At 42.4% G+C, this 25,557-nt stretch overlaps 1 protein-coding gene across 4 annotated transcripts in view; it reads left to right on the forward strand.

The window, feature by feature from the left end:
- Nucleotides 1–25,557, forward strand: part of HAAO (3-hydroxyanthranilate 3,4-dioxygenase) — an 840,136-nt gene that overhangs the window by 809,196 nt on the left and 5,383 nt on the right. The window lies entirely within an intron of this gene.

The raw sequence follows: 25,557 nt of genomic DNA on the forward strand, positions 1-25,557 counted from the left end.
TTCCTGTAGAAGTGAGATATGGCCAAAATAAAAAGAGCCCAATTGCTCAAAGTTTAGCAGATTTACACGACTGTGCAGCTGAACAAGCATCAAACGAAATGGAAATAAAACCTAATTTACAGGAGTTTGAACAATCACCACACAAAGCTTTTGATGAAAAAACATGCAAGGACTTGCCAACTGTATATGTTGATGGTTGTGCTTTTCACATTGAAAATTACAGTAATAAACAATTAGTGTCAGGAATAGGAAATGTCTGGTTGAAATGTGAAGGTATCCCCAGCATAGGGATGAGAATTGGAGCTAGGAGCAGTCAAGTAGCGGAATTGGCAGCCATTTATAAAGCAATTGCTACTGCAATTGATAATAAATTCAGTGAAATTGTCCTGTTGACTGATTCTGACTATGCACGAAACAGCTTTGTGGAATATCTACCTGGCTGGAAAGCGAGAGACATGATTACATACAACCAAAAGCCACTTAAACATGGAAAAATGATACAAGCCATAGACAAATTAGTGTCAGAAAATAATTTGACAATATACTGGAGAAAAATTTGTGGGCATTTAAAAACTCCAGGAGAGGATAAAGAGGGGAATGATAAGGCAGATCACCTGGCTAAAATTAGGGCTGTTATGGGAGAATTGCTATCTATCGAGCATTTACTGGGTGAAATACAGATTGATACAGTAACACGTTCCAAAGCACCAAAGGAGACAGAACAATCAGTGGTACAATGGAGTTACAACACCCCAGACCAAGCTTTGATTGAGGCACAAAAGGATGATAGAATTTTGGGAACCTATTATAACCATTTGATAGATCCTGGACAAAACCCTTTAACAGAAAATGATTGTGTGGGAAAAGAGGAATTGAGGGTGCTATTAAAGAATAAAAACAAATTAGACTACAGGATGGACTCATGGTTAGAGAGTCCATAATAGGACAGATACAATGGGTGGTACCCCTTTCATTTAGAGGGCTAATGCTACACCATGCACATGATGCCATAACCGCAGGCCACATAGGTTCACAAAAAACATTGGAAATACTAAAAGATTATGCTTATTGGCCACATATGTCCCAAGATGTGGAATTGTATACTAGAGGATGTCTAGTATGTGCCCAATTTAAACCTGCTTCACCAATGCACAGAGCTCCACTAATGAAAAGAGGCCTAACCCTTCCATGGTCAGATTTGCAAATAGACTATGTAGGGCCTTTAAAAAGGTCGAGCAGAGGAAACCGTTATATTTTGAGTGTGGTATGGTTGATGTCTAAGTGGATTGAATGTATTCCTGCACCAGATTGTAGTGCGCAAACAGCAGCCACATTGCTAGTGAATCAGTTGTTCTCAAGGTTTGGGTTGCCACAAAGAATTGAGTCAGACAGAGGAAGTCATTTCACAAGTGCTCTAATGAGCAAGGTATGGCAAATACTGGGTGTGAAAAGGAAACTGCATATCGCATATCGGGCGGCTTCTTCAGGTGGAGTTGAACGGGGTAATAGGTCTGTTGTGGACATTTTAAAGAAATTTGTAGCTGAAGCAGGTTCAAGCTGGGATTTACGTTTACCGTTGGTTTTGATGGCAATCAGATCAACTCCTGCCAAATCAACAGGTATTAGCCCACATGAGGTCTTGACAGGTAGGAAAATGGTGTTGCCGCAACACCTGCTATACAGAACACATGAGCAAACACTTGTAAGCGCATCTACAGTTCATGAATACATTGATGAGCTGAGGAAGCATTTACAACATGCATTTGCTTTTGTACAGAGAAATCTGGAAAGGGATGCTGACGGTGCTAAAACATATTATGATAAAAAGTCATCAGTAAAGGAATATTGTGTAGGGGATCAGGTGTATAAATTCCATTTTGGAAAAAGTAAACAGAAAAATTCCAAATTCCTAGCAGCCTGGCAGGGGCCATTCCGAATTGTAGATAAAGTCTCTCCTGTAGTTTACAAAATTTTAAAGACTGAAGGTGAAACAGCAACAGAACAATTTGTGCATGTAAACCAAATCAAGCCATGTCATCCAAGACATGAGATAAAAAATCTGGAGCGTGTAGAAACAGATAAAGTCCCTTGAACACAAAAAGGTAAAATAAATGGGTACAGTCAGGAGGCAGTGACAGAGAAGTTAAATAAAGATGGTTGATTATAATGGCACATAAACACTGTAATATATGTAAATATATATATAATATAAAAAAGAAGCTGAAGTTTATGGAGTCGGTGTGCAGAATGAAAATGCATGAAATATTGAATGTTGTTTTATGTATGCTTGTTCTCTGTAACCTGTGCTTAATTTCAGAAGGCGAAAGAAAAAGGGCAAAATGTTTTACAAAGCATGTTTTATTTTTGTCAAATGAGTGAAGTTAGTATTGTGCTATATTCTTAATCTGTTTCTTTTCTATTTGATTTAGAATATTAACATATTTGTACCGGAGGTCACGGGAGACTGTGCAATTTCCATTTATTTCTGTAAAAAGAGTAAGATCGTGTTGAAATGCAATTTTTTATAATACACAAAAAATATCTGAAAGCAGACAGATAGTGTGTTTTATTTTTCTCTTTTATTTGTGCATCTACCATTACAGTACTGATAATATGGGAAGAGGTTTAGACAGTGCAATTGTCATTTGTTAAGCTAGCTAAAAATAAGACTTAGCGGTAGCTGTGTGCATGATTCCATTCAGTATATAAGTGTATGTTTTCTGAACGGAACATAATAATAACATAATGAAATAGACTGCTGCTGGAGGTACATGAGTCAGCAGAAAGAGAGGCCCTGGACATAGTTCACCGATGTAGATAAATTGGTGATAAATACCGCATGTTAGCTCGCTGCCATAGATAGGTCAGTGAGGACAGCCCATGGTGGCACTCCAATTGAAAATGTGGTGTTCCTGAAAGGTAAGCCTGAGGCTTCTCTAGTGATCACACGAACAAACTAAGCAAAAATAAGGGCTTCTGGATATTGGGGCCACATATAAAACAAAGGAATTATGCTCACCAGAAATACCACCAATAACGCATACCAACATAATGTATACCACTAAACCACTAAATGTATCTGTGTGCTGAAATAATGTATGTATACTGTAGTACTATATGCCAAATCTAATCTGAATGCAAAGAGTGATTATTACTGAATTATTTTCATTTTGGCGGTAAGAAAATACCGCTAGGCCCCAAATCTATACAAAATACCCTACAGTACCCAGTATCCCGTTTACTCGACTGTGAAGTTACTTCTGTGACGTGGGGATTTTTTTCTTTACCCTTGGAATGGAAGTGACAACTAGAGATTGTGACATATTTCATGTATCTGCATTTTCTCTTGCCTGGATAGGCGGGTGACCGTGGGAGCCTGCCTTTGGAGCCCGGCTAGTGTTTTTGATTGAGAGGTTACTTCACTCTTTAAGTAATTAGAGAGTGAAGCGAGTTCTGGTGTTGGGTGGGTGTGGCAGGGAAGGTGATTCCTCCTTTCAAAGCAGAGTCAGCTTTCTGGGGCCGGCTCCGATTCGGCGGATTAATTTCACATTACCCCCACCTATTTCACAGTGGCAGTGGCCGGGAGTGGTATTTAACAGTGATTGAAGGACTTTGCTCACAAAATTAATTAATCAGCCCTGAGCACATTTAAGGAAATCTTTGTTGGGCTACTGCGTGTGCAAAGCCTGGCTACTCCAGTAAAACGCTATAATTTGAGAAGTGGGAATCAGGTGATGTCAGGGAAATCCAAATCAACGTACATCTCTGATGCAGAGATGTTAGTAGCAATAAATCTACCCCTCCTAGATTCTCTGGACCACTCATTTTCCTTTTGTCCCAAAATGTTAGTGTAAATTGTGTTACCAGATGCAGACGTCTTGAAACCAATCAATGACACGAAGACTCGTATTCAGGGCTCTTTTAACAGACCTATTTTGCCCTTGCAGATAACAGACTATTTTCCATCGAAATCCAGGACGATATTTAAATCAGTAACAGATGATGGGAATGATGCTAAGATCTTACATAATAAGGTCTTTGAGAAGTCAAGTAAAGATACAAGCATTTTGGAAGAGATGAACACCTAAACCGCTCAAATAATATCATCTGGGTCTCCCATTGTCTCAACAAATAAAGATGGTTTTGTTGATACTCCTCCTGCCTGGGTGAGATACGTTCCTTGGTTTGAATCCTCATTGTCTACAATATATTCACCTCTGCCTACTATTCCCGTAAGAAGAACTTTAAATAATCTGTTGAATTCAGATATGAACAAATATATGGACAAAGATGGCTCCTCAACTCATTTCGTAAACTGAAATTAATCAGGTTCTCTGTGTTTTGGTTTCCTCATATGAGAAACTGAAAACTGAAGTTAAGTCAAATTCAGTTCGACTGGAATCATTGCTTTTTACATTTGACAATGTAAAACTTCATATAGCAGCTAAGCAGTTTCTTTTTAATCATACAGCAAAGGATAAACACATCAAATTACTAAAAGTGTGCAGACTGACAATGGGGCATTTAGCTTTAACAGCATTCTTCCAGAGGACATAATGTAACGCTCAACTGATTCCCGCAGAGGCGCCGGTCTTGACTGGGTGAATGCCGTATCTTCGAAGGTGATGTGTAACACACGGTTGGCTCTTTGGGCTGGACCTCTGTGCACTGTATGTCTGACTCGAAGAGTAAGATGTCTTAGGTAAGTGAACGCCGAGCTCTCCATCTGCCTCGGGGCAGGGTGCCGTAACCAGTTTCTTCACTGGATAAGGGTGCAGGCCTCTTGACCTCAGAGGACTGCTGTCCGTCGTTAACTGCACAAACGGTAAGTTCTGGGCACTTCAAATGTCTTAAAAGTCTTTTGTAATGATATCTCTTGTTTTGCAGGGTTCCGGCGATGGCGGATGGCGGGCTGATGAGAGTTGAGGAATAGAAGCACCTGGAAGCATGTAAGTAAGCGCTTGTAGCCTGCTTCACGATGCGCACTAACTGTCCCTTTTATCTTGCAGGTACAAGTTCGGAGCTTTAGAGAAGCTGAAGGGTGCTGGAATGGCCACTGGATTCGGTGTGGGAAGGAGTAATGGCACGTGAGTAATAAAGTTGCCCAATGTCTTTAAACGCACCTTCTTTTGTCTTTCAGATGCGGGATGCAGCGCCGAAGGCCTCCGGAGCGTGCGAAGAGCTGGTAAGCTTTTGTCTTTCAGATGCCGGAATGCAGTGCGAAGACCTCCGGAGCATGCGAAGAGTAGGTAAGCCTTTGTCTTCAGATGCCGGAATGCAGTGCGAGGCGTTGGTGACAGCCGATGGACCAGGTAAGAGATGCGCTGCCACTGAAGACCGTAGTGCTAACCAGTTCTTTCTTTGTCTTTACAGGTGCTGCTGAAGACTGGATTCCAGGATGGTAAGCCTTTGTTCCCTTAGGCCCAGGATCAGAAGCAGAAGACACGATGAGCGTTCTGCTGCAGAGAATGCAGAATAACACAAAGCAAGATTCATCCATCGGGTGTGGTTTAAATAGCCTCCTGTAGTGCTTAGGTGTCTCCTTCCACAGCCACGCCTAGGTAAGAAAAGAGTTCCTGCTTTCCAGAAGAGTTCCAGTGTTCTGAACCTAGGGAGTGGCTCCTGCCCCACCCAACAGGAAAAGTAGTCCCAAACAGAAGAGGATCAGGGGTTCAACTGGCAGGTAAGTAAGCAGCATGGTCTGCTGCAGGTAAGTCCACCCAAGCATTATGAGCCCGGCGCTTCCAGCGCTGGGACTGGGCATCTTTATGAGCCTGGTGCCACTGGCCCCAGGACAGGGTCCAAAAGGCCCCAATTGGGACTGGCTGGCACTCGGAACCGGGGTTATGGGTTTGCTTCCAAGGGAGTCGGGCAAGTCCTGATCTTTTGGAAGCAGAGATCATGACAGCACCCCCCCTCAGGGCCCCTCCCAAACCGGGCTTCTCCGGGGGTTTGGGCTTGTTAGGAAATATTCGATGAAATCTTTTGATTAGACGAGGCACGTGGACATATTCTGCAGGTTCCCAGGATCTTTCTTGGGGACCGTAGCCTTTCCAGTCAATCAGGTAAAATAGTTTAGATTTGGAGATCTTGGAATCCAGGATGCTTTTGACTTCAAACTCGAGTTCTCCATCAACTAGAATAGGTTTTGGAGATGTAGTTAGTCGGGTTTGAGGTTGCACGGGTTTTAATAGAGAGACGTGGAAGACCGGATGTATCTTCATGTGAGGGGGCAAGTCCAACTTGACCGCTACTGGATTTACTATGGTAGTGATGGAATAGGGACCAAGGTATCTTGGGTTGAATGTGCGTGGTCCTTTTAGAGGTAGATATTTGGTGGATAACCAGACTTGATCTCCTACTTGATATTGGGGGGCTTCCTTCCGATGTTGGTCTGCTCCTTTCTTGTATTGTTCTTTAGCCCTTTGAAGGTGAGAAACGGCTTCCTTAAAGGCTTGGGTGATTGTAGAATGCAGGTGGTCTACTGCTGGTGTTCCAAGATCTTGGAGTGGATCCAACTCCGAGGTTCGAGGGTGACTACCGTATAAAAGAAAAAACGGGGTCTTCCCAGTTCCCGAGTGGACAGAGTTATTGTAGGCATATTCGGCTATCCAAAGGATATCTTTCCAAGTTTTTTCAGTTTGTTGTAGCATGCAGCGCAAATACTGTTCCAGAGTTTGATTGGTCCTCTCGGTTTGTCCGTCGGTTTGAGGGTGGTGGCTGGTCAAAAGTCTCACATCAATTTGAGCCGACCGACAGCAACTTCGCCAAAAATGAGAAATAAATTGACTACCTCGATCCGAAATTAGAACTGAAGGAAAACCGTGCAGTCGGACGATGTTTTCGAGAAATTCTCGGGCCAGAGTTGCTGCTGTTGGTAAGCCTTTGAGTGGAATGAAATGCGCCATCTTGGAGAATAGATCCACGATTACTAGGATCGTATTGTATCCGGAGCATGGAGGTAGATCGGTGATGAAGTCCATAGAAAGCGTATGCCAAGGGCGAGGCGGGATGTCAATAGGGCGTAAGAGGCCGGCTGGTTTTTCCTTTTGACTCTTGTTTTGGGCGCATACTCCACAGGACATTATAAAGTCTCTGATATCTTTTTTCCAAGACGGCAACCAGAAGTAGCGCTTGATCTTTTCCGAGGTCTTGGTCATACCGGGATGTCCTTCCATTAAAGAATCGTGATAACAAGAGATTACCTTTTTCTGTAAATCTGTGCTGGGCAGGTATAACCGTTCTTGGAAATATAATAGGTTGTCCTTCACCGTTAAGTCCTTTCCCTGCAGATGCCAATTCTGTATGTCTGCTGGAGTTACCAGTAGCCTGGCTTTATCCTTAACTTCCTCTATGGATTGTGTGGCGATTACACCTAGAATTCTTTGTTCGGGAATGATAGGTACAGGTTTAGGATTGATCAAATGTTCTTCCACTCCCATCCGAGAAAGGGCATCAGCTTTACCGTTTTTTGTACCAGGTCGATAGGTAATTATGAAGTCAAACTCGGCAAAGAATAGTGCCCAACGGAGTTGCCTAGAGGATTGAGCTTTTACGGTTTTCAAATATTGCAGGTTTCGGTGATCTGTAATCACAGTAACGGTGTGTCGGGCCCCCAGAAGATAATGCCGCCAAGCCTTAAAGGCGGACTTGATAGCTAGAAGTTCCTTATCAGTAATAGTGTAATTGATTTCAGGAGGCGAGAATTTGCGGGACCAAAATGCCACGGGATGCAACTGATTGGTTACTGGGTCCTTTTGTGATAGAACTGCCCCCATGGCAAGGCTCGAAGCATCAGTTTCAACGATGTAGGGGAGTTCTGGGCGATGATGTTTTAAGATCGGTGCAGAGATAAATCTAGTCTTCAAATTCTGGAAAGCTTGTTCCGCCTCGGTAGACCATTCAAAACGTTTGTTTTTCTTTAACAAGGCGGTGATGGGCTGGACTATTCGAGAGAATTCGGGGATAAACCTGCGGTAAAAGTTAGCGAAGTCTAACATGCTTTGAACACCTTTTACGGAGGATGGCGATGGCCATTTGAGAATTGCATCAACCTTCTTTGAATCCATACGCACTCCGCTAGGTGATAATATGAATCCCAAGAATTCAACTTCAGTCACGTTGAAAACACATTTTTCCAACTTAGCGAAAAGTTTGTGTTGACGCAATCTCTCGAGGACCATTTTCACGTGTTTCCGATGTTCAGTTTCCGATGAAGAATAAACGAGGATGTTGTCAATGTAAACAACAACACACACATCTATGAGCTCTCTGAGGACATCGTTCATAAAATATTGAAAGGCGGCCGGGGCATTGCAAAGTCCGAAGGGCATGACCTGATATTCAAATAGCCCATACTTGGTGCGGAAGGCCGTCTTCCATTCATCGCCCTCTTTTACTCGTACGAAGTGGTAGGCTCCTCTAAGATCCAGCTTTGTATATATGCATGCTTTTCTGACTTGGTCCAGGAGTTCAGGGATCAAAGGTAACGGATATCTATTCTTAACGGTGATCTGGTTCAGGGCGCGATAATCTATACAAGTTCTAAGGTCCCCTTCTTTTTTTGGAACGAAGAACAAAGCTGAGGAAGCAGGGGACTTGGAAGGACGAATAAACCCATTCGCTAGGTATTCATCCAGGTATTGTCGGAGGTGAAGATTCTCAGGCTCGGTGAGGGCATAAATTCTACTACAAGGAGGAGTAGATCCAGGTATCAGGTCTATCTGGCAGTCATAAGACCTATGAGGAGGTAGAGAGTTAGCCTGATCCTTCCGGAAAACATCTTGGAATTCTAGGTATTCAGGAGGTAACTGGGGAGCCTCCGAGGAAACTGCTGCCAGTGCAATACCAGGTCGAGGGTGACAAGTAGAGACACATTCTGGAAACTGAACCGTTCTTGCTCGCCAATCGATCTGAGGATTGTGCTTCTCTAACCAAGGAATTCCTAGAATAATCTGGAACTGAGGGGCCTTGATCACATCAAACACGATCTTCTCATGGTGTCCATCTTGACTTACTAGCGTCACTTCTTGGGTGGTATGCGTTACTGGTCCGGAGGCTATCTCCGTACCATCCACCATAGTAATGACGTCCTTTACAGCCTTTGGACAAAGAGTCAGATTCATCCTCAAAACCATTTCATGATCCACATAATTGCCGATGGCACCGCTGTCGACGTAACTTTCAATCGCATGTAATCGATCCGGATGTTCAGGGCTAATGAGGACCATAGGTATCACGAAATGCGAGGTCACTGAACTGGTTTTAACGCTCGGCAAGAGGACCTCTATTCTTGTCGGGCGAGGTTGTTTCCCTGCTCGGAGTTTGTGACCCTGGTAACTGCAGCTCCTACTGCCTTCTTGGCTGGTTTCACCGGACAGTCTCGAAGAAAGTGCCCCCAGTTTCCGCAATAGAGGCATAATTGCAGCTGTTTTCTCCTTTCCCGGTCCTTTTGTGTTAGTGGTCCTTTCAGGCCCCCTATTTGCATGGGTTCCCCGGAGTCTACTCCTTTGGTAGGAGTTGGTGGTTTGGAAAATACTCGAGCATCAAACTTGGAACGATCAGCCTTCCTGTTCTGCAGTCTGTGGTCAATTTGAACGACTAAGTCAATATAGTCCGAACAGTCTTGCGGGGGATTCACTACTTGGGCTAACACATCTTTGAGCTCTCCACGTAGACCTCTATAAAACAGCGTAATCCTTTTGTCCTCAGGCCATCGAGTTTCCACTATCAGTCTGTTGAAAGACGCAATATAAGCCAAAAGGTCTTGATTACCCTGTCGTAATGAAAGGAGCTCATTGTCCAAGGCCTGCCCCTGTGAATGTCTTGCAAACAGTTTTTCCATACTGAGCTGAAAAGCTTGAAAATCATGGAGAACCGGATCATCTTGATTAACTAGAGGGATCGACCAGTCTGCCGCATTGCCACTAAGGTACGAAAGCACGAAAGCTACCTTAGCTTGATCAGTTGGAAAGGCTGCTGGCCGGCTTAAGAAGTGCAACCGGCACTGATTAATAAATACTGCAAACCTCTTTGGGTCACCAGAAAATCGTTCGGGCGGAGCCAGAGGTACATTCCCAGGTAGGTTGATCTGCACTGGGTTCGTAGAGGATGTTGAAGGAAGATTTGCCCCTGATGCGGGTAACGGAGTTTGTCCGGCTTGTGACTGTAGCAATTGTCTAGCGAGATCGTCTGTTCGCTCCTTGGAAATGATCAGTTCCCTTCTTAGAGCATTCGTTTCCTGACGGGCTGCATGCACGTCTGCTATTAGTTCCCCAAGTAACTGGGCTAGCTGGTCGGTATCCGAGGTTTCCATAGCGCCTGGGTGGGAGTTTTGCGGTAGGCTTTGTGTTCTGTAACGCTCACCTGATTCCCGCAGAGGCGCCGGTCTTGACTGGGTGAATGCCGTATCTTCGAAGGTGATGTGTAACACACGGTTGGCTCTTTGGGCTGGACCTCTGTGCACTGTATGTCTGACTCGAAGAGTAAGATGTCTTAGGTAAGTGAACGCCGAGCTCTCCATCTGCCTCGGGGCAGGGTGCCGTAACCAGTTTCTTCACTGGATAAGGGTGCAGGCCTCTTGACCTCAGAGGACTGCTGTCCGTCGTTAACTGCACGAACGGTAAGTTCTGGGCACTTCAAATGTCTTAAAAGTCTTTTGTAATGATATCTCTTGTTTTGCAGGGTTCCGGCGATGGCGGATGGCGGGCTAATGAGAGTTGAGGATCGAACCCGCGTGAGGAATAGAAGCACCTGGAAGCACGTAAGTAAGCGCTTGTAGCCTGCTTCACGATGCGCACTAACTGTCCCTTTTATCTTGCAGGTACAAGTTTGAGCTTTAGAGAAGCTGAAGGGTGCTGGAATGCCCACTGGATTCGGCGTGGGAAGGAGTAATGGCACGTGAGTAATAAAGTTGCCCAATGTCTTTAAACGCACCTTCTTTTGTCTTTCAGATGCGGGATGCAGTGCCGAAGGCCTCCGGAGCATGCAAAGAGCTGGTAAGCTTTTGTCTTTCAGATGCCGGAATGCAGTGCGAAGACCTCCGGAGCATGCGAAGAGTAGGTAAGCCTTTGTCTTCAGATGCCGGAATGCAGCGCGAGGCGTTGGTGACAGCCGATGGACCAGGTAAGAGATGCGCTGCCACTGAAGACCGTAGTGCTAACCTGTTCTTTCTTTGTCTTTACAGGTGCTGCTGAAGACTGGATTCCAGGATGGTAAGCCTTTGTTCCCTTAGGCCCAGGATCAGAAGCAGAAGACACGATGAGCGTTCTGCTGCAGAGAATGCAGAATAACACAAAGCAAGATTCATCCATCGGGTGTGGTTTAAATAGCCTCCTGTAGTGCTTAGGTGTCTCCTTCCACAGCCACGCCTAGGTAAGAAAAGAGTTCCTGCTTTCCAGAAGAGTTCCAGTGTTCTGAACCTAGGGAGTGGCTCCTGCCCCACCCAACAGGAAAAGTAGTCCCAAACAGAAGAGGATCAGGGGTTCAACTGGCAGGTAAGTAAGCAGCATGGTCTGCTGCAGGTAAGTCCACCCAAGCATTATGAGCCCGGCGCTTCCAGCGCTGGGACTGGGCATCTTTATGAGCCTGGTGCCACTGGCCCCAGGACAGGGTCCAAAAGGCCCCAATTGGGACTGGCTGGCACTCGGAACCGGGGTTATGGGTCTGCTTCCAAGGGAGTCGGGCAAGTCCTGATCTTTTGGAAGCAGAGATCATGACACATAAGGAGTTTACGCAAACTGACTGATACCGGCTATGTTTCAAATGTGGCAGGAATTAGTAGTAACTCTGCACTGGTTTTTGTTCAACCCAATAAATTGGGTAAGAAAGTGAGTCATGTTGCGGGGGTTAGGACCGAGTCTGTAAGGGACATCTGCGCTACAGTGGCTTCCTGACTGAGTGGAAGAGAATATCAAGTACTGTCTGAGGTGATCTGTGTTGATGAGGACTCAGTTGAATCTGTCGAGATTTTGGACATTCCTGATACTCGAACTATCACTTCGAAGACCAGTATTGTACTGTTGTTTGATGTTATGAAAAAACAAAATGTGCAATTTAAAAAATCAAAGAACTGCCAAGGGTTGAAGAAAAATAATCAAGTGTCTGGGAACTTTTCGTGTCACTTGTTTGCACAACCTGATTTTCAGGCACAGCTGTGAAACCTACTACAGGGAACTGTTGATCAGCCCCATCAAATGTGGGTCCGGATAAGTTAAGCAGAAGTGGTGATGTACCGCCAAAGGTTGTGCGTGTGGGAGTAGCTCGGTCGACAATCGACTTGACTAATATAGGTCCATTGCCAACTTCATTGAACCAAACACAGAATAAGCCACAGGGGATGTGCCCTATAAATAAGGATGTTGCAACAGGTAAAAGTATAATCTCTGTTACCCAGGGTTCCAAATTGGGGTTCATAGATTTTTCATTGAGCAGTTGAAATTAAGTACTGTTAAGCCAGAGTTGCCCTGTAGCTCAGGATTCCCTACGACATCGAAGTGGGGGGTTCAAGGTGAAAATGGAGTGAGTATGTCTGTATTAGGGCATTCCAACTACCAAGTTATCGTTTCCATTGTATGTATATTGTCTGTGGGATGTCAAGACACGTTAGATCAGCTGTTGGGTGCATCTTTTGATTGTTCGATGGTTTATCGAACAAAAAAGTGCTCTATCAAAAGGGAATCTAAGCATTCATCCCCGTAAAAAAAGGGTAGAGCATTGAACAATTGGAAACATATCCATATGTTATTTTGTTTGAAAATGCCTTGCCTGACAATGAATCTGTCATAGCCAGACATATTTCTATACTCAATCTTCTTGCAGAGATCCAGAGTCTAGCAGGAATGACATCTGTTGACTTGGGAAGGATAGATTTTTTAGATCGGAATAGGCCTAATCGTTTCATTGATTTATGTCCACTCCCAATTGGTCTTTAATACAATTAGAGGGAGAGGTTAAGAGTCTGTGTTTTTGACCTTACTCAGTACGAATTAAATCCTAATAATTTGTATGAAGATCAGATTCATCAGCTAAGGAAAACGTTAAAACATTTGAGGAAATAGCAGACTGGAATTGGCTGCTTAAAGCGATATAATAGTCAACCTGGCACTTTGGCTGAAATACATAGGCCTCATTACAAGTCTGGCGGCAACCTGCCGGTTGCCAAACTCGTAACACTGTTCCACCGCCTGATGTCCCGTTACCATCAGGACATTACATGACTCGAGATATCAGGAAAGTGTACGTCTCCATTCCCCAAGTCCCCAATGGGGACATGGAAGCACTGGCACAGTTGCTAACAGTGCCAGTGCTTCTGTAAAAACCATGCCTGCAGGGGCTGGTGACCCTGGCAGGTCAGACCTGCTGGGAGCAACAGCCCCTGCAGACATACTTGTAGTCAGGCAGGATGGAAAGGGTACCTGTATGCTGCTATTGGCACCCTTATTTCTGATCAGCCAGGGTTGTAATGAGGCCCATAGTCCCCAAAATGAGAATGTTTCAATAGTATTCTGGATTACTAGAGGTCAGCATCATGTATTTACTAAACCATCAATTGGAATTAAATTTAAAACCTTTACTAAGAAACCTGGTTGTTTTAGGAACCTCTATTTGTTGGCTATGATCTATCTTTTCAGGCCGCTAAGAAGGGTCTGAAGGGACAACCATATGGTGGCCTGATTACCTTGGTCAAGTCAATAACGAACATTACTATCCAAAGAAGTCTTGACTTGGCTGTTGGTATCTTGGCCACACAGGTGTCACTCTTTAGCGATAAATGTTATGAATTGCTAATAATTAACATGTATAGGAACGCGGGAACCATGGGCCTGGATGAAACCATTGAGATTGTGAATAATTACATAAACTTCTTTATTGGTAAATTTGCCTTTGGGAATGTTGGGATAATAGGGGATTTTAATTCTGATTGTAGAGGTAATGAATCATGGACTAATTTTTTGGATGGTGGGGTCAGCAATGACATCAATAGACTGAATGGATATAGATGGTGGAAGGGGTTGGTGCATTAGACCTGAGGTCCCTGAATTCTACCTTTGTCGACCCTCACCTCCAACCAAACACGTGGTCCAACGGTATATCCACCTCTACTATTGATTACGTGTTTGTTGATTCTTAGTTGTTAACTAAATGTTCAACTTTTGAAGTCATTGGCACTATAAACAATGACCATTCTACCCTGAAGGGCTAATTTGACTTCATGATGGGTTTATCGATGAAGGAATAAAGCTCTCTTGGTAGCTTAGAAACTAATTTCTCAGGGACCCAAATTAGTTGGAATCCCCAAAAAGCCACTAAAGTAAATAAGCGTCTCTCTGACTTATTGGATAATTCCACAGATGAATGGAGATTGCATACTTTTAATTCAAACTGCTTTGGTAACTTTATAACAACTTTACTAGATTCCAGTAGGATCAATGGAAAACATAATACACAGACTGCACTAGGTCACTGTCATATCTATAATGATGAAGTAATTTCACGAAAGCACGAAATGAGACGTAACATTAGATGGATTATGAAGCTCAAGGCATGTGCTCCCAAACAAAAGATGGTTGGGTTAAAAAAGTATGTCAATCCTATATGAATTGGCTGAAAAAAACCAAAGCAAATAGGCTTCAGTTGGATGCTGAAAACATGTTGAATTCTCTAAGAAATAAAATCTCAAAAATGTCTGGCAGTCAATTAATGGTGTTGATTCCTCTGGGAGTAACACATTTATTAATGCTATTTTGGAAGATCGTTGGAAAGCATGTTTTACATCTGTTTTTTCAAACCGTAAAATGTTACTGCAACATGTTGGTTTGTTTGATGGGGAGAATGAAAATCAGTTGTTGCCTAGCTTTAGTACTGAAGATGTTAGAAAGGTGATTAATGGAATTAGTAGTTCTGGTGCTCTTGGCCTGAATGGTTTAGCACATTTTTTGTTCAAAAATGATCCAGGAGTCAGGTCTACAACATTGACACATCTATTTAACACCATTATTATGACTAATACCTATCCCCTTTCATGGAGAACAGCTTATATTTTACTGATTTTTAAGAAAAGGGACAGAACAGAACCTTGCAATTATTTTTCTATTTCTAACGCACCGAAAACCCATAGGCAATATCAGACAAATATCTATCCTATTAACTTATTTGGAAAAATTGAAAAATGGATTCAAGAAACTCATAGGTTAGAAAAGTGGCAATTTGATTTTTGACGCAACATGGGTATGTCGTTAAATGCATTAATTGTAAATTTCATACAAGAAACAGCTTGGGCTGGCAAGAACAAAACTGTATATGTTGCATTGATACACCTTTCATTATTCTTTGATGTTGTGGACCAGAATCCTTTGTGGGTTAAACTACATCAGTGGGGTATACCAGCAAGATTGTTAAGACTGATTATGGGTGTGTATGCCAACTCTAACCTCCAAGTTAATTTGAATAACTCTGGTGTATTATCACATTCAATTAAAATGTGTTGTGGAGTCAGGCAGGGATGGACATTGGCCCCATACCTGTTCAATATGTATATGTCAGACATTGGGGATTATCTGAAATTGGCCAACTTTATATCACCAACGGTGCACATTTTGAAACCTTTTTGGTTGTCCTATACAGACGACTTAATGGTTTTTCCATTGTACACCAAGTGGTCTACAGTGTTTAATGAATGTATTTAAGGCCTTCGTTGAAAGTCACTCTTTAATGCTGAATAATGCTAAAATAAAGGTCATGAGGTGCATTAAATGGGAGCAGGTTACAAAATTTACCTGGAGGTTGTATTGTGACCTTGTGGAAGAAATTTGCTCTTTTATTTATTATTATTTTTTAAAATTTTATTTCATTTACCAAAAATGTTGGGCCTTAAGATTGTATCAACACAGGCAATATCTGGGCTACAGCAGTGGATGAGGGAGAAGCCTGACAAATTGATGAATCAACTAGTACAGGTATATGCAAGATTCAGTACATTTTCAATCAGTGCTGTGATAAAATACTATTTGGGTAAAATTGTTCACAGACTTTTATATGGAGTTGAATGTTATTCTATTAAAATGCTTGATTATTTGGGAACACTCGAAGCTGCAATATGGCGTAGAACTGTGTGGCTCCCGAACTCAATCATTAGATATGAATTAGACTTAGTTTCATTAAAGGCCAGAGCCCAATGGCAGATTTTATCACCATTCAGGAAGATGCTATGCTCAACAGAGTATTTGTTATTTGTCAACCTTAATAACGTTATGAGGGAAAATTATATCAGTTAAATTAAGGCTTTGCAAGATTACTGCCTAAGTTTATAGGTGGAAATCTGTTGTACGGTGTCTGAACGGATAACAAATCCCACTAACATTAAAAAATTGTTGTTTTATCATGTTTGGGCAGTTACCATGAAATCTATGCATCAATATCCCTCGCCCATCCACTTACATGGTGATTATAAAACACTTGGTATCATGGCCTCATATTTAACTATTTATCCAGATAAACTTACTAGATCGCTGTTTTTAAGGTTTTGTCTTAATATAATTCTCACAAAACAAATTCTGGTTAGTTATAGTGTATTACCTGTGGATCAAATGACTTGTCGGTTCTGTAATGAATCAGATCAAAATGAAACATTAAAACATTTAATATTAATTGCACAAATCTTGTAGAGATAAGGGAAACCGTTTTTAGGACATTTTTCAAATTTTTGTATGATGATTTAGATGCACATTGGTCAATGTATTTGGCTGGTCGTACTACGCCAGTAGTAATTGCTGTTACTAGCTTTTTAAGACTCCTTAAATTGGAGATTACTACGAATTAATTGTATCATGTTATGAAGTTTTGACTTCTAGTATTTTGATGAAAATTTGACATGTGTAATATTTGATGTGTGGCTTATAAAACATGTTTTTTATGACTGATATTTTGTAAAAAAGGTTGTTGACAAATAACCAAAATAATAAAAAATCAGTTTTATTCTATTAACAAAACATTGTTTTCCCATAACCGCGGTTAGTATAACCCTGATAATAGCAATGTACTGTAAAATAACCCAGATTATTCACGTGACACACTTTCATTCCTGTTCCTGTTTGTACTATGACTATGATATGTTATTTATAACGTACTTAATGCCCAGAGGTTTCTAAGCACGTACCCGGTGATTGAACCTGTGTTGCTGCATGTCGTCTTGCTTCCACAGCGGGCAGTTTGCCCCTGAGCTATCCTCCCGAGACTCTATCCCTGGATTTGCGAAAATAACCTGGTTTATGAGAAAACGTCAGAGCTCTGAAATTGATCCCCAGCCCGCCCTAACCCTCCCAATTTTGCATGGGGTCCTCTCCCCCCCTACACCTCTAGTGTGATGCAAGTTCATCCTTTTAGCAATATGAGAATGTCAAAATGCTTTGAACAAAGGAAATGTTCAACATCAGTGCCCTGTGCTACGGTAATTTTCAATAATTGCATAATTAAAATTAGTGATAATCCAAATACTAAGTCTGTCAAAGGTTCTTCTTCTATTATTTAGGAGGGAAATAACTTTAGCAGTTATCAAGTCTTTTAAATATAAGGGCATGGTCAAACCCATTTCTTGGAGGAGGGAAACATAAAGCAACATAATAAATATAATACAGTCCTCAACCCTACATTTATATTTCATTTCTGTTATCCTCTAGTAGGGAATAATCAATGGACAAGCTCTACTACCCTTCTGTAATGCCGAATAAATAGGACCAATAGGAAAGGGAAAATTAGACTGTGTCATTATATTTGCAGTCAGTTGTTTGTCACTGCAAGAGTGAGGTCAGCAGGGTGTTAACCACAGGTGTCTGAGAGAAAAAATGTGGTTCTTTAGGAACATTTGGGAGAATTAGTGTTTCAAAACGAAGCACCCATTTAAACAGCTCAAATGACTATCACTAATAAAAAGCATTCATGGTAAAATGCATGGGAAAATGTTCTGCCTGAAATGTGAGAGTAGAATAGGTAATTTCAGCTAACAAGCGACACAGGCATGTTAGTTGTAGTGGTCTACTCTACTTTCCCTTCTCCCAACTAAACTAACTAGCCTCATCTCTATTGATGGAGAAGTAAAGTAATGAGTTATTGGACATGGCCAATGGTAGACCTTTTCTTGAAGGTGAGAACCTTGACTAAAGAAGTACACCATGGGAGACCTAGACCGTAGCTGTGTAGCAGAAAGAGGGAACAATGCAGTCACTTTAATTGCTATTGAATAACGCCCCACCAAGTTAATCCTTTTAAGCCATTAGAAGATGAGCATAAATGGCTAAACTTCTCCTACATTTAGAGTTAAAGCAAAGTCTGATTTTACTATTCAAAGCAGGTGCAGGTGCAGGTACTTTCTCTGGCACACCCTGTTAGGCTATGCTTTTAGGATGGGTGTGAAGGTAAACCAGTAGTGACCCAAACACCACAGTACCGCAGTCACAAATAAATGCAATGTCCAATCAAGGGTCTATCAAAATATATATACTTTAATCAAACCCACCATCTGCATGACGAACGAATGAACACTCTGTACCAAAACCCACCCAAAGGAATAACAGAGAAGATGTGGTAGACTGGAGAAAGTAGCAGTCTGAGTGTAGTTCCAGGTGTGGTAGGTAAAGTACTAACCACAAAAAGGATATCTTGCTTGAAAACAGGAGCGATTATGACCGATCGAATAGGGGTGAAAATGGATGCTCTATGCGGTAGAAAGGCGGCTATCAAGGATGCAGGTTGGGGCAGTCCCAAGAATGCTTCACAGTTGGCAAGGCCGAGTTGGGCTTTAGCCGCCGGGAGAGTTCGATGAGTGACACTCCAGTGGTTCGACGTCAGCATGTGACAGTCATTGAAGTGGTGATTTAGGGTGCGTTAGTGTGCGATCACATAGTTGGAAGTTCAATGGTTAGCTGGGAAGAGTTAGAGTCAGCATGTGACTCTCCAGTGAGTCAGTTTGGGTTCTGGTATTGAGTAGTCTCTTTGAGACTACCAGGTGATGAGCTTTAACTAGGACACGATGCAGTGTAAAGCAGGTAGAAGGTACAAGCTATGTTTGATGTGGTGTTGAAGTGCAGCAACCAGTGCAAGTGACCTATCTCTTGTCCCTGAAGCAGTAAACATGGAGTGACCGGTTTGGTGAGGTTGAACAGGGAAGTTTGGCTTTTCTGGTCCTTCAGCGTCTGAGAGGCCCTGTCAGGGAGACTGGAGTATAGGATGGTTCCATTCAGGGTCTGTTCTCCCAGCTCAACAGATTCTGGTGCTGAGTGTTATGTCCTGATCCACAGCAGAAGTTACTCCTAGTGTGCCCTGGGAGCTGTAGGGGACAGATCTTCATTCTGTATTGGATGATTGTTTCTTCACCTCAGGCAGATGGCTTTGGAGAGTGCAACTCTCCTAAGGCAAGTCCAGTTTGATCTTCACAACGTATCTGCAGCCTTAAAGGATCAGTGAAGATCTGAGTGAATATGCTGAAGGAGTGGAAGGTACCTTATTTTAAGGGCAAGATTACTCAGGTGATTGGCATAAAGGTAGCCTGCCTTTGTGGTCCAATCCCTGCTCTGGAAGGGAGTGGCCTTTGACCTGTTGATGTAACACCCAAAGTGTTCTGTGCCAGGGGAAGTGTGGGGGGCAGGAAAGAGAGAGCAGGTGAGTGAGAATCAAGATGGTGGAAACCTTTTCCATTGACTAGAGCCCTCCTGCCTATCATAATCCCTCCTCCCCTTCTCCCTGAAAACAAAGGCCTTTAGAGATGCATTACCCTGGTGTGAGGCTATTCCTTTTGAATGGGTGTGCTCCCTTGAATCCCAGGCCCAGGACAGCTGCCAGCTGTGCAGCTATCTTAGGCGTACGGTTTCACCTGCCCTCGCAAACAAATTAAAGAGAAGGCCCAGGCCCTCCTTGTCCTTGTCCTGAAATTTGGCAGGATACACCCAGCTGACCAGAATGCACATCAACTTCCAATGCAGAGTTGGCTCACAGGGGCTGACACGTGCGATATCAATTGAAATGTGGTGGTCGTGATCATAAGTAGTACCAGGAATGATGCCTTAACTTAGGCATAGCTTTTATTTAGAGTGTATCCTGCCACTAGCATGGCTGCCTCTGTGCCACAGGGTCTCTGCGGCTGTCAAGTCGGCATTGTGTGACTTTCGAAGTTGCTTGGTGCCACGAGCAGAGCGGGTGCCACAGATCTGGCTCCTGATATGGCAGGGCATGAGTGCACTATGCATTCAGCATAGAGTCAATGGGAAAGGGGAATCTGGTTGACACATTACCCCTTTTTGAGACCGAATTATCTTCATCTTTCTATTTGCTAATAAAAAGTTAGAATAAAACAGGGCTTTGCACCCTTGCCAGATGGCAAAGCCTCACACCTGTGACCACCAACCTTGAGAAACCTAATTCACAGTGTCCTAATTCTCATTATGCTTTTTAACGTTTGAAATTGATATGCTGTTAAATGAACGCAAACAAGCTTCTCCTTTGCCTGTTCGTGCTGTTTACACACTCTTGCGATGTGAACTGAATGCTCCCCCTCTCGAGGAGTTTGCAATGTTGACACTCAAAGGCAAGTCTGAGCTTCTCTTTCGATCACTGGCAGCTCTAATTTTACAGCATCTCTTGGCCCCTTGCAGTATCTCCCTGATGATGATATTATTAAGGTACCTCTAATTGTGCAAAGGTTCTGTCAGTACTATCAAGATCAGTGTTTCCTGTAAACTGTGCACATGTGCACTTGTGCAGCTTCCTTCTGGGTGCCGTTCAGAAGAATTTTAGCAGCGCACAAAGACAATTCCCACCAATTCAAAAAGATTTAATAAGGCACAAACCACAGCGGGTACCTAATATTTGCCTTCTCACAAAATAAAGCTACATTGTATTAAATAGTCTTAATTTTCTGGTCTAGCTTATTTTCATTATCCTACTATGCAAGATTGGCCTTAAAAACCGAAAAATCCTAAAAACAGAATACACGCACAAGAGGTTAAAAACTAATATGAAAAAGTGGCTCCACAAACAAAAGATATACCTAAAAATATGCCTGCAAACATTAACAAAATAAAATACCCTCCCCACCCATGACTCCTCACCTGTACTTGAATCTACCAAACTTACACCTTATGACTCTAACATCGTCCCCAGGCCACATTCAGATATTACCAGGCAACAGTGACTATGCCTACCTTGGCTCTGTAAAAGGTTACCAGACTTGTACCTACATACAGTACTTGTTTTCTGTTTGTTATATTTTGAAAGACGTTCAAGCACAAGAATTTCTGTTACTCATGGTGCCTTAGCAAAAGCATCACCCAGACTATGTAACCCAACTGCCACATCAAATATCGGGTACTGACTAAGACTACTTGGATGGGTAACCTCATCCCATGCTTCCTATTCTTTGTTCATATGTCACACAAGCACTTACTTTTGAGTGCCCCCTTGCAGGTTAATGCATTATAAAACTCAAATATTAATTTGTCCTGTAAAGATTTTGAGTAGGCAAACGTCATGTGCATCGTCTCCTACTTTAGTATTGCTAACCCTATAAGTGGAGAGCAACATTGCAACATCATTTATTTGGCCTGAAAGGAATAATGGGTATGGGCTATGCCTGGCATTATTTGTATATAGTGTTAGGGCAACAGATATTCTAATAACTAGAATCTGTTTTACTGAATCCTCGTCCTTTCCAAGTTTTCAGAGTTCCATGGGGCAAAGACATTGACATAGAATATGTTAATTCGATTCTGTACAAAAATGGTTTCACTGAGCACTTATCCTACCCAACAATTTAAAGGTAGGGTATGTTGCTAACAATCTTGTATTCACTTAATAGTAATTGTGCACATGCAGATTCATTAAATGTTCTTAAACTGCAAATAATGTCATGGTGAGGCTTTAAAAAGGGTTTGCTTGCAATGTATTGTGGGTATGCAAATATCCCAGTTAGTGTTTAGGATCCATGTGATTACTGCAAATTCAAAATACCTAATTTGAAAATGTCGAAAGTCTTTTTTTCTTTTTGTGCAATTATATGCTGGGGGAGACCCCATGCAGCCCCCTCATACCGGCCTCACATAATTTAATACCCTAACCCGCCCCCACATATAATTGCTGCAAAATTTGCAGTGAAATCTTTGACATTTTCCAATTCCTTTGTTTGGAATGCACAGTAATGTGGTGATACTGTGTTTTGCTACTACAATCCCTCACTTTTTACAGAGCCCCGTCAACTAGTATTGGAGAGTAGCACAGGAGACGGGGAGGGGGATGGGTATGGGTGGAAGGGCACAGAGAATACTCTTTAGGGGTCAGAACAAATCAGCAACTTTTAATAATCAAATCAGATGTTTTTCCAGTACTGTACAGTTAAGGAAATGTGTTGTTTGTTTGCTAAAGGATAGGAAACTCTAGTGACAATTTAGGAAGCTGCGCCTTCTTTGTCTTTCTATTCTCAACTGCTGAGGGCTTTGCAATATAATCATCTGTTTGTGTTTATTGCCTAAAGCATCCCCATGCGTCTTGAACAAATAATATCAGTGAATTTCAGAAAAGGGGGCCCTAGTTAAAGAAGAAGACACTCAATCTGTTGTGCCTGTGAGAATTCCTGCTATTGACTTAAAAAGGCAAATGTATGTGATTTTCTTCAATGGTGCTGCTGAAGAAACCCCAGTAAGGCTCTGGTTGAATTTAACTAGGCTGTGGGGAGGAAGGAGAGGCAAAGCTACAAGCTGCATTAAATGCCCTGTCATTTCACCTCCTATTTTAGGGTTACACGCAGGGCTCTGATACGATTTTACTCCCTACTTGGAATCACATTATTTTTATGGCAGTAACAAAATAATTAGCGTTGACAGTAGGACTATCATGCTTATTAAAATATGTTATTTCCCCTTAAAAAATCTCCTCACATCGGGCAGTAATAGTATTAGAGCTCCTACCTGTGCCAATGCTCTGCTGGTCACTGATTCGAAAAGATACCAGTGGAACATTGTGGGTAGAAGCAGAGGAAAGCTCCTATATGTTCTTGGTTTCATGTTTTAGTTTGGCACATTTTCCAATTTTTAGAGAGTAAAAATTGATGGTTATATGCCCTTTAGCCGTAAGACTTGTTTTGAGTAAATGTCACAACTCACAGGACAACGTAATGTGAATAGTAAGCAGAGACCCAGGAATTCTGATCATCATATTCTGTGGTGCAGTTATTCTGATGCAATTATCTTCCATACACAAATAGAGGCATGCTCCCCTAGCCCTTGAATTACTTCATAAAAGTGGCACATGAACTCCTATGGGCATGTATTTTACACAGTCTGTTTAGTTGCCATTATTACATTTTCAAAAATTGGATCCTATCTGAATTGACAACCACATCAGTGATACGCAATATTTGTTTTTTGTAACAAACTAGTGTTTTATTTCAATGGCATTAAACACTTACTGCATTGTCTCTGGGCAGTGTCGAACATTAATAGCCACTACTAAACCTATGGTTTAGCCTGAGCTTTTTTTGTGCATACACATTGTTTTCTCTGCATTGTACTTTTGGCAGCTACTATGGCATATCCTGAAGTCTTGGGGATCATAATGAGTTCCCCGGTATCCCTCTGTAATTCCGGCGGGATACCAGGAAACTACCATACCGTCTCCACTGTTCGATATCCTGGTATTATTGGAATCCATGAGATGGAGTTGCCCGAATCACCGGCACCGGTAGTAACAGTGCCGGTGATTCAGGCATTTATCTGCCAGTAGGGACCTGATCTACTAGCAGATCAGGCCTGCCGGTAGCTCAGAGCCCCTGCCAGCAGACTTGGAGTTGGCCGGTCTGGAAAGTTGCTGGTATAAGTTGTTACCAGCACTTTATTTCTGGACTGGCCGACTCATAATGAGGCGTCTGGACTCACATATAAAGTATATTTTTTTTAAGCCTATATATGTTTGGAAAAAGTGTTGTAAGATGCACCTTTTGCACTGCTTTGTAAAGAATTGCAGTGGGTGGGAAGGGGAAATACCCTTCCAACCTCTTTGGCGATGGAAGCTCACTAAGTACGCATGCTCGCAAAGTGTCTTAACTTGTTATTAATTTGCGCAAGTAAAGTAAAGTGTGCACAAAAGCTAACAATTCCCGCACTCAGGGAAAAATAATTAGAGGGAACATTGATCAAGATGCTGATCAATTTACTGGTATCCAACCAATAACTACATGTACAGGTGTGATGGCAATGATGTTAATATGCTGCTCAATGTTCCACAGTGTTCATCAGTGGGACAGGGTGCTGATGAATAAGCTAGGGTCTTATCATCAGGTTGTTCTTCAATGTGTTGCCTTACTGCCAGGGTTATCCAGACAGTTCTTGGTATGTAATATAGCCATCAAGACTAATTTGCGAATATGTTTACCCCCCTTGTGTAATGATATTTGTGAGTTTATTGCTGTAGATTCAAATACTATCCGGAGTAAGCCATACTGGTTAAGGAGTGCTCGTTCCAGCTTTTCCATCAGTCCCTTTTGCTTAGTAAATCTCCCTTAGTGAAAGAAGGATGTCACGACTTTGGTTCTATGATCCTATGGCTGAATTTTGAAGAGCAAATCACCTATAAGGCCCAACAAATCAGAAACATCTCTTGGGATGCTTTATGTGCTTTGATTGGGGGTTGCAGGGTAACCTCAAACTGGACTGCCATCTTACAGGCATGGTAAAACATGCTTTGCATATAGCAGGTTCTTTTCTGTAATGGCACACGCTGGCTTAAAAATATGTTACACAATTCCAAGATGTTATGAAGTGTTGACTAAAGCATTAGCATCCATCGCTTTTTGTTTTTTTGATCACTACTTTCCATTGCTGCTGCTTCTGCTCGGGTTCACATAAACAAACATTAGGTGCTGTGCAATGAACATCAACAAAGCTGTCAACCCACTTGCCTGGCGTATGCATTATGCAGGCGTACACGTCAACAGTTCTTGCATAAGTTACAAGCTCAGTGGCAGCCCTTTCCAAAAGCTTAGTGAGCTAGTGCATGGTGGATAAGGGCCTGATGCTGCCTAGCCTGTGTTTTAGCAGTCGAGAGACCAGTGTGTGTTTGGAGAAATTGAGAATGTTGCACGGTATTTGGACTTCCGAGGTGGAAAGTGCTGACGGTTTTCACAACTGGTGGGTGAAGGGACAGGACTAGACTTGTGAAGTGTACCACTTGCATTTAGCTGGTACTCAATGGGATTGAGACAAGGACAATAGTGAGAAGGCGCAAAAGAGCCATACACTACGTAGGTGGGGTAAAGGGATTTGTGGTTGGGGATTCCTGTGACATTTGCGAGATTGGGGATTGCTGGGACATTTGTGAGATTTTTCTGATGTTTTGATGAGGGGGGTGCGGTACATAAGTTAACATAGTTAACAGCCTGCCTTGTTGTTTGCGTTTTCACTCTTGCTCTTTGCTCACGTTTGATGCTGCTACTAGTCTCTTGCACTGTCACTGGTGTAACTGACTTGTCCATCTCTTACTTTCTTGCAATGGACACTGCTTTGTATGCTAGCAAATCAC

Source organism: Ambystoma mexicanum, chromosome 4q (assembly GCF_040938575.1).
Source record: "Ambystoma mexicanum isolate Mex_15411 chromosome 4q, UKY_AmexF1_1, whole genome shotgun sequence".
Classification (NCBI taxonomy): Eukaryota; Metazoa; Chordata; class Amphibia; order Caudata; family Ambystomatidae; genus Ambystoma; species Ambystoma mexicanum.